The 10,599-nt window shown below is 40.1% G+C and overlaps 1 long non-coding RNA gene and 1 other non-coding gene across 3 annotated transcripts; both read left to right on the plus strand.

Annotated features, from left to right (window-relative positions):
• The first annotated feature begins 401 nt into the window (after positions 1-401).
• Positions 402-473, plus strand: trnae-uuc. Its single transcript has one exon. It is a non-coding gene; the product is annotated as a tRNA-Glu (tRNA).
• Positions 474-7,673: 7,200 nt separating this feature from the next.
• LOC116223002 lies at positions 7,674-9,588 on the plus strand. Of its 2 annotated transcripts, XR_004164907.1 has the most exons (6): positions 7,674-8,244; positions 8,362-8,421; positions 8,512-8,568; positions 8,653-8,716; positions 8,811-8,990; positions 9,127-9,588. It is a non-coding gene; the product is annotated as an uncharacterized LOC116223002 (long non-coding RNA). The 2 variants fall into 2 exon arrangements; XR_006152659.1 differs by having other exon boundaries at positions 8,811-9,588.
• Positions 9,589-10,599: the final 1,011 nt, after the last annotated feature.

The raw sequence follows: 10,599 nt of genomic DNA on the forward strand, positions 1-10,599 counted from the left end.
TATTGTGTTCTGACAAGCCATACATTTAAACCTTGCTTCCACCCCAGCCCCATGTCACAGTTGAAGTCTCAGGACAGTGGTGGTGAGGTGTGGTGTGAGAAGTGCTTGATAGCCCCCCATGGTGTGATTCAGTGTAATACCCCAAAAGTTAAACCATGACTCTATTGATGTGATGGTTGTAAGGGTATGGGAACAGAGGTTGGCAGACCAGTACACTTAGGGTCATAGCCTCAAAGGATAATTACGCATAAGGATATGTGGATCTGGGTCTAAGTGTGAGGGTTGGTTGATAGCAGTCCGCATAGCGCTAGTGGTTTGTATCAACACACACCCATATACAGAGCGCTCTGAAATAGTATATATTATTAACTATACCAGTGATATATGTATATAATTAATATACCACCATAGTCTAATGGTTAGGATTAGAGGTTTTCACCCACTAGATCCGGGTTCAAATCCCGGTGGTGGTGATGTGATTTTAGAGGGGATAGTTGTGTTTAACATAAAGGGTAAGGCTACCCCCATAAGACATTTGTTCATGAGGTGATGGATTAACAAAATAAACTATAGTTTCAACACCCCACAGACACACGGTTAGTTTACATGTACATTACATTTAGTCATTTAGCAGATGCTTTTATCCAAAGCGACTTACAAGTTTGTGTATACAGTTTGTGTTTACAGTTATATTATAAGCAATGAAAACAAGGGTTGTATAAATATATGTCTGTATATTATACCAAACAGAGGGGGTATAATGAATACACACATACAGACACACACACACACACACACACAAACCCACATACGAATACGTCATGTGTATTGCGAATACAAGTCACACACAACTGTTTCGACATCGACGCCTCTTTAACACCTCAGGTGCAGACGGGTTGTGGGCAATTGGCATACATTGGGTCTTGATGTCAAAACACACTGTAAGAGCCAATTTGAAGAAGAGTTTTTGTTGTATAAAAATATTATTATTTAGAATATTGTTTATTTAAATCTCTAAATCCATAATTTCATGTATGGAGAAATATTAGTTAGTTCATAGCTGTAAAGTAACTTGATTGGTTAAAAGAATGTTTTAGAATCAGGAGAGAACGGTGGTCATGTGACCAACTTGTGCTTGTTTAGTTTGAGATGGTCAGGTTAAGGAGCAACACAGTTTTTCTGACCGACAATACCAATGTATGGATTTACTGGTATTAAGACCTAAAGAATTCATGTTTTGTTTGTATGTTACGTTTTTGTCAGTAAAAGTTTAAAAGGAAGATTTTTGGAAGATTGGATTTTTTTGTCGCGTTCACACTGGTTGCTGGAAGCCTGCTCCATTAGTGGCATATGGAACTAAGACGGAGTGCCACTTATACACACAGACACACAGACGCACACACAAGGCCACAAAACACACATTTTTTATTTTCTTAGATACTAAGAGCCAATGCTAATTAAAAGGTTTATATTATAAAGAAATATAGACACACACACACAAACAATGTTAAAACTATATATAAACGGGTCATCATTAGTTGGTTAGGTTTGGGTCACACAGGGGTGTTCTATGTTATTAAAAGGACTTTATACATATGTATGTAATCACCAGGGGCCGGTATTTCAAAATGATCCCACAGGAATAATCCTCCTGGATTGGATTAAATCCTGATCAGATCCCAAAAAACGGGTATTTCAAAGCAAATCTGATCCTGAAGATTCAGATTTGGGGATCCAATCCTGCCTTTGATCCGGATAAAACACTGCTGTTGAGTATTTCAAAACTTTAGTGGGAAATCTGGATCAGTTTGATCCTAAAAATCAGGATTACCCTGATCCCACCTCAGAGGTGGATTTGAGGGAGATTACATGTAAAGGTTTGAACAGACTAAGTGTAACTGCTCCCAAAGTTCTTTGTTTGATACAGTAGCTACGCTTCACTGCTGTTTGATCAATGTTTATTTTCTTTGCACATTCCTTTCTTTTTCAGCAAACACAGTGAAAAACTGAAGTAAAAAAACATACAAAAAAAATCAGTCAAATGTATTTATTAACATGCATTCAGCACACACACTTCATTTTCATAGCCAAAGCTCAAAAGGTTATGCCATTTGGAGCAGGTCTGTGTTAACTGGCTGTCTTCTCTTTCCACAGACATCGGTAAAGAAAAACAAATATTAAGGGCTGTAGGGCTGTCCCTTTTGTTGACAACTGTTTCCTAAAAAGATGTGTAGGCTACATCACATTTTAAAATCTACACACAATGCCTTGCGAGTAAATGTATTAAAATGTGGACTGTGGACCGCGAACCGCGACATACAGACGCTAGCCTATTTAGGAACTTGTTAGCTCCTTAACACAGAAGTCAATGGAGCAGCGTTAGCTCGCATTAGCGCAAACTCATCTTTATTTGAGATCGCCAAGCTCTTCTTTCAACTTTGTGCTGATTTACGTAATTGGTTAACTCAATATAATGATTGCCTTTCATCTAGTCTTAGGACGCATCAACACTGACCAAGATTATACTGACATTTTGAGATAATAATTGTGCCAGCTTCTCCTTTTTTCAGTAAAATGTTCGCTCCATTTCCTGTTTCCTGCCTGTGATCCAGGGGGCATGACGGATTTGGACATCCCAATCTGCCGGTATCAGGATCACTCTGATCCAATCCGGCAAAGTTTTGAAATACCGGGATGGATCAGGTTGATCCGTGGCTGAGGACAGGGGGATTTGGTTATCCGGATCATTCTGATCTGGATTACAAGTTTTGAAATACCGGCCCCTGATATTATGTGTTTTTTCTGAATGGTAGAAAGCTAATACGTTCTATACTATAAGTTAACCATTGTGTAACTGTTCAAAATAGGACCTCATGTTTATTTTAAATGTTTAAAAGTGTATTTAATACAGGCGTGAGAACGCGTAGTAGAGAGGTGTGTTAGGAGGAGGTGTTTGGCCCTCCTCTAGCTAGCTGACGAAACTCAGGACGGGGTTTATCAGAGTCCTCCTGACTCGTTCATTTTTACGCGCGGTTTTCAAAAGAGGTGCAAATCTTCAGACAACATACTACCACCAACATGGCTTGTCAGGTCTGTGCTGTTTTTTGTCCGTGCTTTTACTTTGTTTCCCTTTCGTTCTTTTATGTTACTTCCTGTCTGCCATTGTTTTCCTTAGTTCCGTTCTGCTAGCAACGATAACCCACAATAACCCCAGGAAGTAAAACGAAACGAGGAATTAAAATGAGTTTGTTGTATCAAATGAAAGGTTTTTACAACAAACAACCCTGTTAATCGACTGGGTAATATAAAAAACTTTTTTATGGAACAAGTTGTATTGTTCCATTTGTCCTAATGATCGGGAAAATAGTTAAAAGCGTGTTTGAAAGTTATAGTAGCCTATTTGTCATTATAAAGTCCTAATCTGTCTACTCGCTAGATCAGACTTTATAATGGTATTTTGTTAACTGTGCATTATATTAACTTGCTTTAAAACAAGGTAAGATATAGTGAGTTAATTTTAAGCGTACAGGATACTTTGATAATGACTAAGCTGTAGCTGAAAATGGAAAATTAATATTACTTTCATAGTAACATCAAAATGGGTTAAAAACGATTCACTGATGTTACAAAAGTATGATTTTCTTGTTTAAATATAGGGAACACTGACTAAACAGGCATCATTGCAAATATTGTAGTAAGAAACAGTAAAACACACAACAATCTGCTGATAAAAGGATTAGTTCTCTCAATCCTGTGATGCTTTCCATGGACCACTTGGTAGATAGGTAAACAGATGCTAGTATAAGACAAAATTACATAAACCAAACAAATCTAAACACATGTAATACCCCCCTAATCAACTAAACTGGACTAAAATCTAAATAATACATCAAATAATATTCCCTTACACCTAGCCAGGCAGCCCCTCTCCCTCTCTCTCTCGCTCTCTCTCTCCCTCCCTCTCCTCTCATATCACATTGCTAATGCTTATAATAATACTGATAAAATGGCCATATTGCCTACTGTAAATCTACTACCCAAAGGTATCTCCTTATCTGTTTCTGAAATAAATGTCTACTAACAAAAATGTTTTCTCTCCCTTGTAGCATGTTCCAATTGCTGATGGAAGTGGAAACATTGCTCCTCACCCCCACTACTCCTCAACTACGCATATGGACAGCCAAACTCTACCCACTCACTCTGTTCTTTTTCTTTCTCTCCTAATCCAGACTATCTTCGCTATGGGACGCTGCTGTAATCTCTCCACCCGGTCTACCCGTAGAAACCCTCTGCCAATTGCACCCACCGCCACCGCACTGCCGTACACTTACTCTACCTCATACCCTATGCTAGCATTTATATACAATATATATTATTGCCACCATCGACATGTTTCTTTGTTCTTACTCCCATTACCCCTGTAATAGTAACCCTATCAGCACAGTGTATACCCACTAAACTGGTCTTGTTTGTATCATGTATTTACCACCGGATGTCTGTATATATATTATGTACACCTACCAAATGCAGGATATGTACAACACCTGTTGTTTCCCATCCCCTTCTGCCACACAACCCTCCCCCCATCCCCCCTTCCTATCTCCACCCGGCCGACCTCAAGCAGATGGGTCCCCCCTTATGTGCCGTGGTTCTGCTTAAGGTTCCTTCCTGACTAACAGGGAGTTTTTTGCCAATGTGCTTGCACTAAGGGGGTTCAGGCTCTGGGCTCTGTAAAGCGCCTAGAGACAATTGTATTGTTATGGCGCTATATAAATAAAATTGAATTGAATTGAATTATGTCTTCATTAAAGTTGGTTGAACATGTTCAGAACACTGTAAAGAAAGGGTAAAAAATGTTTAGCAGTAATTATTCTGGCCATTCACTGTGAAAAAACACTTGACACACAGATCACACAGGTGAAAAGGGATTATCTCCAATGCCAGGGTATTGCCATGTGACACGTATCAAACTTTGCTGATGAAACTAAAGATTGTGTCTCAATGAAAGGGGGCTGGAATATGTTTAGGACATTCCAAACATTAAATAAAATGTGTGAAGTAGTTGAGATTTACGTCCTTGAATGCTCCACAATACTTTAAACATAGGCCTACACACAGGCGGAAATGCATTGTCTTCAATGGTAGGGCCATGTGATACCTATGACACTTTGCTGATGAAACTAAAGATTGTGTCTCAATAAAAGGCGGGTGGAATATGTTCAGAACACTCCAAACATTAAATAAAATGTGTGAAGTAGTTGAGATTTACGTCCCTGAGTGCTCCACAATACTTTAAACGTACTTGTCACATGGCCCTGCCATTGAAGACAATGCATTTTCGCCTGTCTGATCACCTATGTTTAAAGTATTGTGGAGCATTCAGGGACGTAAATCTCAACTACTTCACACATTTTGTTCAATGTTTGGAGTGTCCTGAACATATTCCACCCCCCTTTCATTGAGGCACAATCTTTAGTTTTTTCAGCAAAGAGTGATACATGTCACATGGCCCTACCATTGAAGACAATGCATTTTCGCCTGTGTGTAGGCCTATGTTTAAAGTATTGTGGAGCCTTCAGGGACGTAAATCTCAACTACTTCACACATTTTATTTAATGTTTGGAGTGTCCTGAACATATTCCACCCCCCTTTCATTGAGACACAATCTTTAGTTTTTTCAGCAAAGAGTGATACATGTCACATGGCCCTGCCATTGAAGTTAATGCATTTTCGCCTGTCTGATCACCTATGTTTAAAGTATTGTGGAGCATTCAGGGACGTAAATCTCAACTACTTCACACATTTTATTTAATGTTTGGAGTGTCCTGAACATATTCCACCCCCCTTTCATGGAGACACAATCTTTAGTTTCATCAGCAAAGAGTGATACATGTTCATATGGCCCTACCATTGAAGACAATGCATTTTCGCCTGTCTGATCACCTATGTTTAAAGTATTGTGGAGCATTCAGGGACGTAAATCTGAACTACTTCACACATTTTATTTAATGTTTGGAGTGTCCTGAACATATTCCACCCCCCTTTCATTGAGACACAATCTTTAGTTTCATCAGCAAAGTATGATACGTGTCACATGGCCCTGCCATTGAAGACAATGCATTTTCGCCTGTCTGATCACCTATGTTTAAAGTATTGTGGAGCCTTCAGGGACGTAAATCTCAACTACTTCACACATTTTATTTAATGTTTGGAGTGTCCTGAACATATTCCACCCCCCCTTTCATTGAGACACAATCTTTAGTTTTTTCAGCAAAGAGTGATACATGTCACATGGCCCTGCCATTGAAGTTAATGCATTTTCGCCTGTCTGATCACCTATGTTTAAAGTATTGTGGAGCCTTCAGGGACGTAAATCTCAACTACTTCACACATTTTATTTAATGTTTGGAGTGTCCTGAACATATTCCACCCCCCTTTCATTGAGACACAATCTTTAGTTTCATCAGCAAAGAGTGATACATGTTCATATGGCCCTACCATTGAAGAATGCATTTTCGCCTGTCTGATCACCTATGTTTAAAGTATTGTGGAGCATTCAGGGACGTAAATCTCAACTATTTCACACATTTTATTTAATGTTTGGAGTGTCCTGAACATATTCCACCCCCCTTTCATTGAGACACAATCTTTAGTTTCATCAGCAAAGAGTGATACATGTCACATGGCCCTACCATTGAAGTTAATGCATTTTCGCCTGTGTGTAGGCCTATGTTTAAAGTATTGTGGAGCCTTCAGGGACGTAAATCTCAACTACTTCACACATTTTATTTAATGTTTGGAGTGTCCTGAACATATTCCACCCCCCTTTCATTGAGACACAATCTTTAGTTTCATCAGCATAGAGTGATACGTGTCACATGGCCCTGCCATTGAAGAAATGCATTTTCGCCTGTGTGTAGGCCTATATTTAAAGTATTGTGGAGCCTTCAGGGACGTAAATCTCAACTACTTCACACATTTTATTTAATGTTTGGAGTGTCCTGAACATATTCCACCCCCCTTTTATTGAGACACAATCTTTAGTTTCATCAGCATAGGGTGATACGTGTCACATGGCCCTGCCATTGAAGAAATGCATTTTCGCCTGTGTGTAGGCCTACGTTTAAAGTATTGTGGAGCCTTCAGGGACGTAAATCTCAACTACTTCACACATTTTATTTAATGTTTGGAGTGTCCTGAACATATTCCACCCCCCTTTCATTGAGACACAATCTTTAGTTTCATCAGCAAAGTGTGATACGTGTCACATGGCAATACCCTGGCATTGGAGATAATCCTTTTTCACCTGTGTGATCTGTGTGTCAAGTGTTTTTTCACAGTGAATGACCAGAATAATGACTGCTAAACATATTTTACCCTTTCTTTACAGTGTTCTGAACAAGTTCAACCAACTTTAATGAAGGCATAATCCTTTTATCAGCATATTGGGGTGTGTTTTACTTTTTCTTAATACAATATTGCCTGTTTAGTCATTGTTCATTATATTAAAACAAGAAAACCATACTTTTGTAACATCAGTGAATCGTTTTTAACCCATTTTGATGTTACTATGAAATTAATATCTCTGACAGTTTAAGAAAACACGGGGCTAATAAGGGACTTTTATTTTGAAAAATCGTAACCGGAAGTCGCTCGAGCTCATTTGCCTATAGTTGCTCACTGAACGCTGCTGTTTTCCTTCCTGTGTCTAATCCTTGTGCTTCCTTTTCCCCGCCATGTGCTCTCCTGTGTTTGTTTGTTTATGCCATGTGCCCTCTTGTTGTTGTCCGTGTCTCCACCCCTCACCTGTTCCCAATCATCACCCGGTTTGTTAGTCTGATTGGTTTCTCCTGTGTTCTGTCAATTCCCCAATCCACTGTGTCTCATTGTCTGCCCCACCTTGATTGTTCTCACCTGTCCCTCGTTATCTGTTGTGCGTGTGTGGATATAGTCCATGTTTTCTTGTTACTCGTTGTCATTAATGTTACGTGATTGTTTTGCCGTGTTTCTCAAGTTCCGTGATTATTAATTAAGTTTCTAGTGTTGCCGACCTCAGACTATTATCTCGACTATTCTCTTGCTTATGCCCATTTGGTTTTGTTTGCCTGCTCTTGGACTGTCTACCCGTGTACCAAATCCTGTTAAGTAAAACATTTACCCTTCCATCTACTGCTGTGTTTTGAGTCGTGCGTTTTGAGTCCTGCACATCACCCTCAATTCGTAACATGGCTGGCCTCAACTTCGGTAAGTTAAAGAGTTTGTGTATAGTTACTATTTTGTACGTATGTGTTTATGTATTTTTATACTGCAGCAATGCTAATGTGTTTTTGTTAATATACAGGCTTATTTTTAAATGTATAGAATATGCAGAGTTATTTGGGTTGCCCGTAGCTGGAGGTCTCGCAAGTCACGATCAACTGCGTAAGTATGATACATTAATACATTTTAGCATGCTTGTAAAAAACATTTAGTCTACAGCTAATGGCTAACCTCCTCTTTGTCTATTTACAGTGCATGGACCTATAATCACGCACCAATATATTCGATCTACAACACCCAATTTATATTGTAAGTGTCCTCCCTACTTTAAAAATAAATAAACTAATTGAAGCTATGCTTAACTTTGTAATACATGTATTTTACCAACACCAGATCCTATCGATGGTGCCCGGCCTACATCGCAGTAGTTATAACACTGGACCCAATACAAACTCCGGTAAGTACTACAATGGTTTGATACAAAATTGTAAAATGAATAAAGAGGAACTCTATATGTTATCTGTACTAACGTGTTTTCTGATTACCATCAGCAATAACAGCGCTGGAAGAACTCTAGGACGATGTGGGTGAACCTGGGTCGTACATGAGCCAACTACTGGGTCCTAATCAACCACGGCGAGTGTCCATGAAAAGACTGTGCACGGAATCAGCCAACACTAAATCGATCAAGAATGTTAACACAGCCATTGTGTTTGACGAGCTGGTGCTGGGTAAAACGGTGTTGATATAACCGTTAGCATGTAACCAAATATGCCTAGTCATACTATTTGAATGGGGTTCCAGGTATAAACGTTTGTGTGTTTACTGGGTGTTAACTATATGATTTTGTCAATATGCTATTTTCAGACATCCAACTAGCTGAGGTGGTTTGTGGGGCTAGTGACACAGGGGAATTGCCAGACCAGCTGACCAGTATCTGCGCTTGGACAGACAGCGATAACCGATTGGGATCAAGCGGGGTTCATCTGTGACACCGGAGCGGTCACACCTGAAACAGCAGCAGGCGAGAACGATCAACAAAGACGTGACGGGGAGCTTAACAACGTTGGTGACTCAGCAGTGGCTACGCCGGAAACATGGAAACACGTCAGCCTACAGACAGCTATCAACGATAATTCTGGACTTGTACCATGATCATTCTCAACAAACAGCGGGTCCCAACACACAGACCCAAGCGATTGATCAGAGGTATGGGCAATGCATTATTGAAAATGGTGATGTGGTGGGTGCAGCTAGTACAAGGCGTTTGAATAGAGTTAGCATCACGCGTGAGATATCTAACCCAAGAAATACGTAGCATAAAGACAGCTGTAAATGGGGGGGGGGGGGGGGGGGGGTCGGGGTCTGTTTTTTCCACAGGCGTTACGGTGCAAACCCATGACAGTGACGCGATACGCTTCCATCACTTTGAGTGGGCGTGTTGTAACGTGTGGAAATAGCATTTTCAAACTGTCAGAGACGACACCAAACATTCTGATTGGCCGCTGATTGGTCGCTCATAACGGTGTCATGGGTTTCCACCGTTATGTGTTATTGTATCGTGTTTGGCTATATGTGGTTTTTTTTTTATTATTATTATTTTTTTTTATATCCAAGCCAGGGTAACATAATTTCCATGAGCGAAGATATCCGACAGCTGAATTTAATGCTCGACGGATGATGAAAGTGCAGTCTAATAATGTTGTACACGGGGGGCCTCAATGAACATGGTTCAGTTGATGGTCGTGCAGGTTCTGACGTTGGTAATAGGTTAGGCAGGCGTGAAGATATCCGACAGCTGAATGTAATGCTTAATACATATTGGTCTGATAACACGAATCACATAGCCCCGTATGATAGACATACAACGGATGATGGAAGTGCACTGTATAATAGTGTTGGTACACGAGGGGCCTCAATGAACATGGTTCAGTTGATGGTCGTGCAGGTTCTGACGTTGTTGGTATGATACCCGTGAGTGGCGATAGAGCGTGTCTCAACCCTGTTTTAGATGATAGGCGCAACAGACGGGGTGCAGATATTGCTGTGCTAGGTGAAGCTGTTGTACCATCGACTAGTCAGTGTTTCCCCTACCGTTATATTAGGGGGGCGCCCCGCCCCCCCAACGGCACCCCCCGCCCCTCCTGGAAGGTCAAGTTAATTTTGTTCAATTTTATTTTCTATAAAGCGCCAGATCACAATGGAAGTCATTTAATATTACCTTTCCTATAGAACAGGTCTATAGCTTGTTGTTTTATTAAACAAAATAAATAGCCTTATGTTTATCTTATTTACACAACGGCATGTAATTTCTGTCTTTCTGTAATTTCTGCGATTACA

Source organism: Clupea harengus, chromosome 1, assembly GCF_900700415.2.
Source record: "Clupea harengus chromosome 1, Ch_v2.0.2, whole genome shotgun sequence".
In the NCBI taxonomy this organism is placed as follows: domain Eukaryota; kingdom Metazoa; phylum Chordata; class Actinopteri; order Clupeiformes; family Clupeidae; genus Clupea; species Clupea harengus.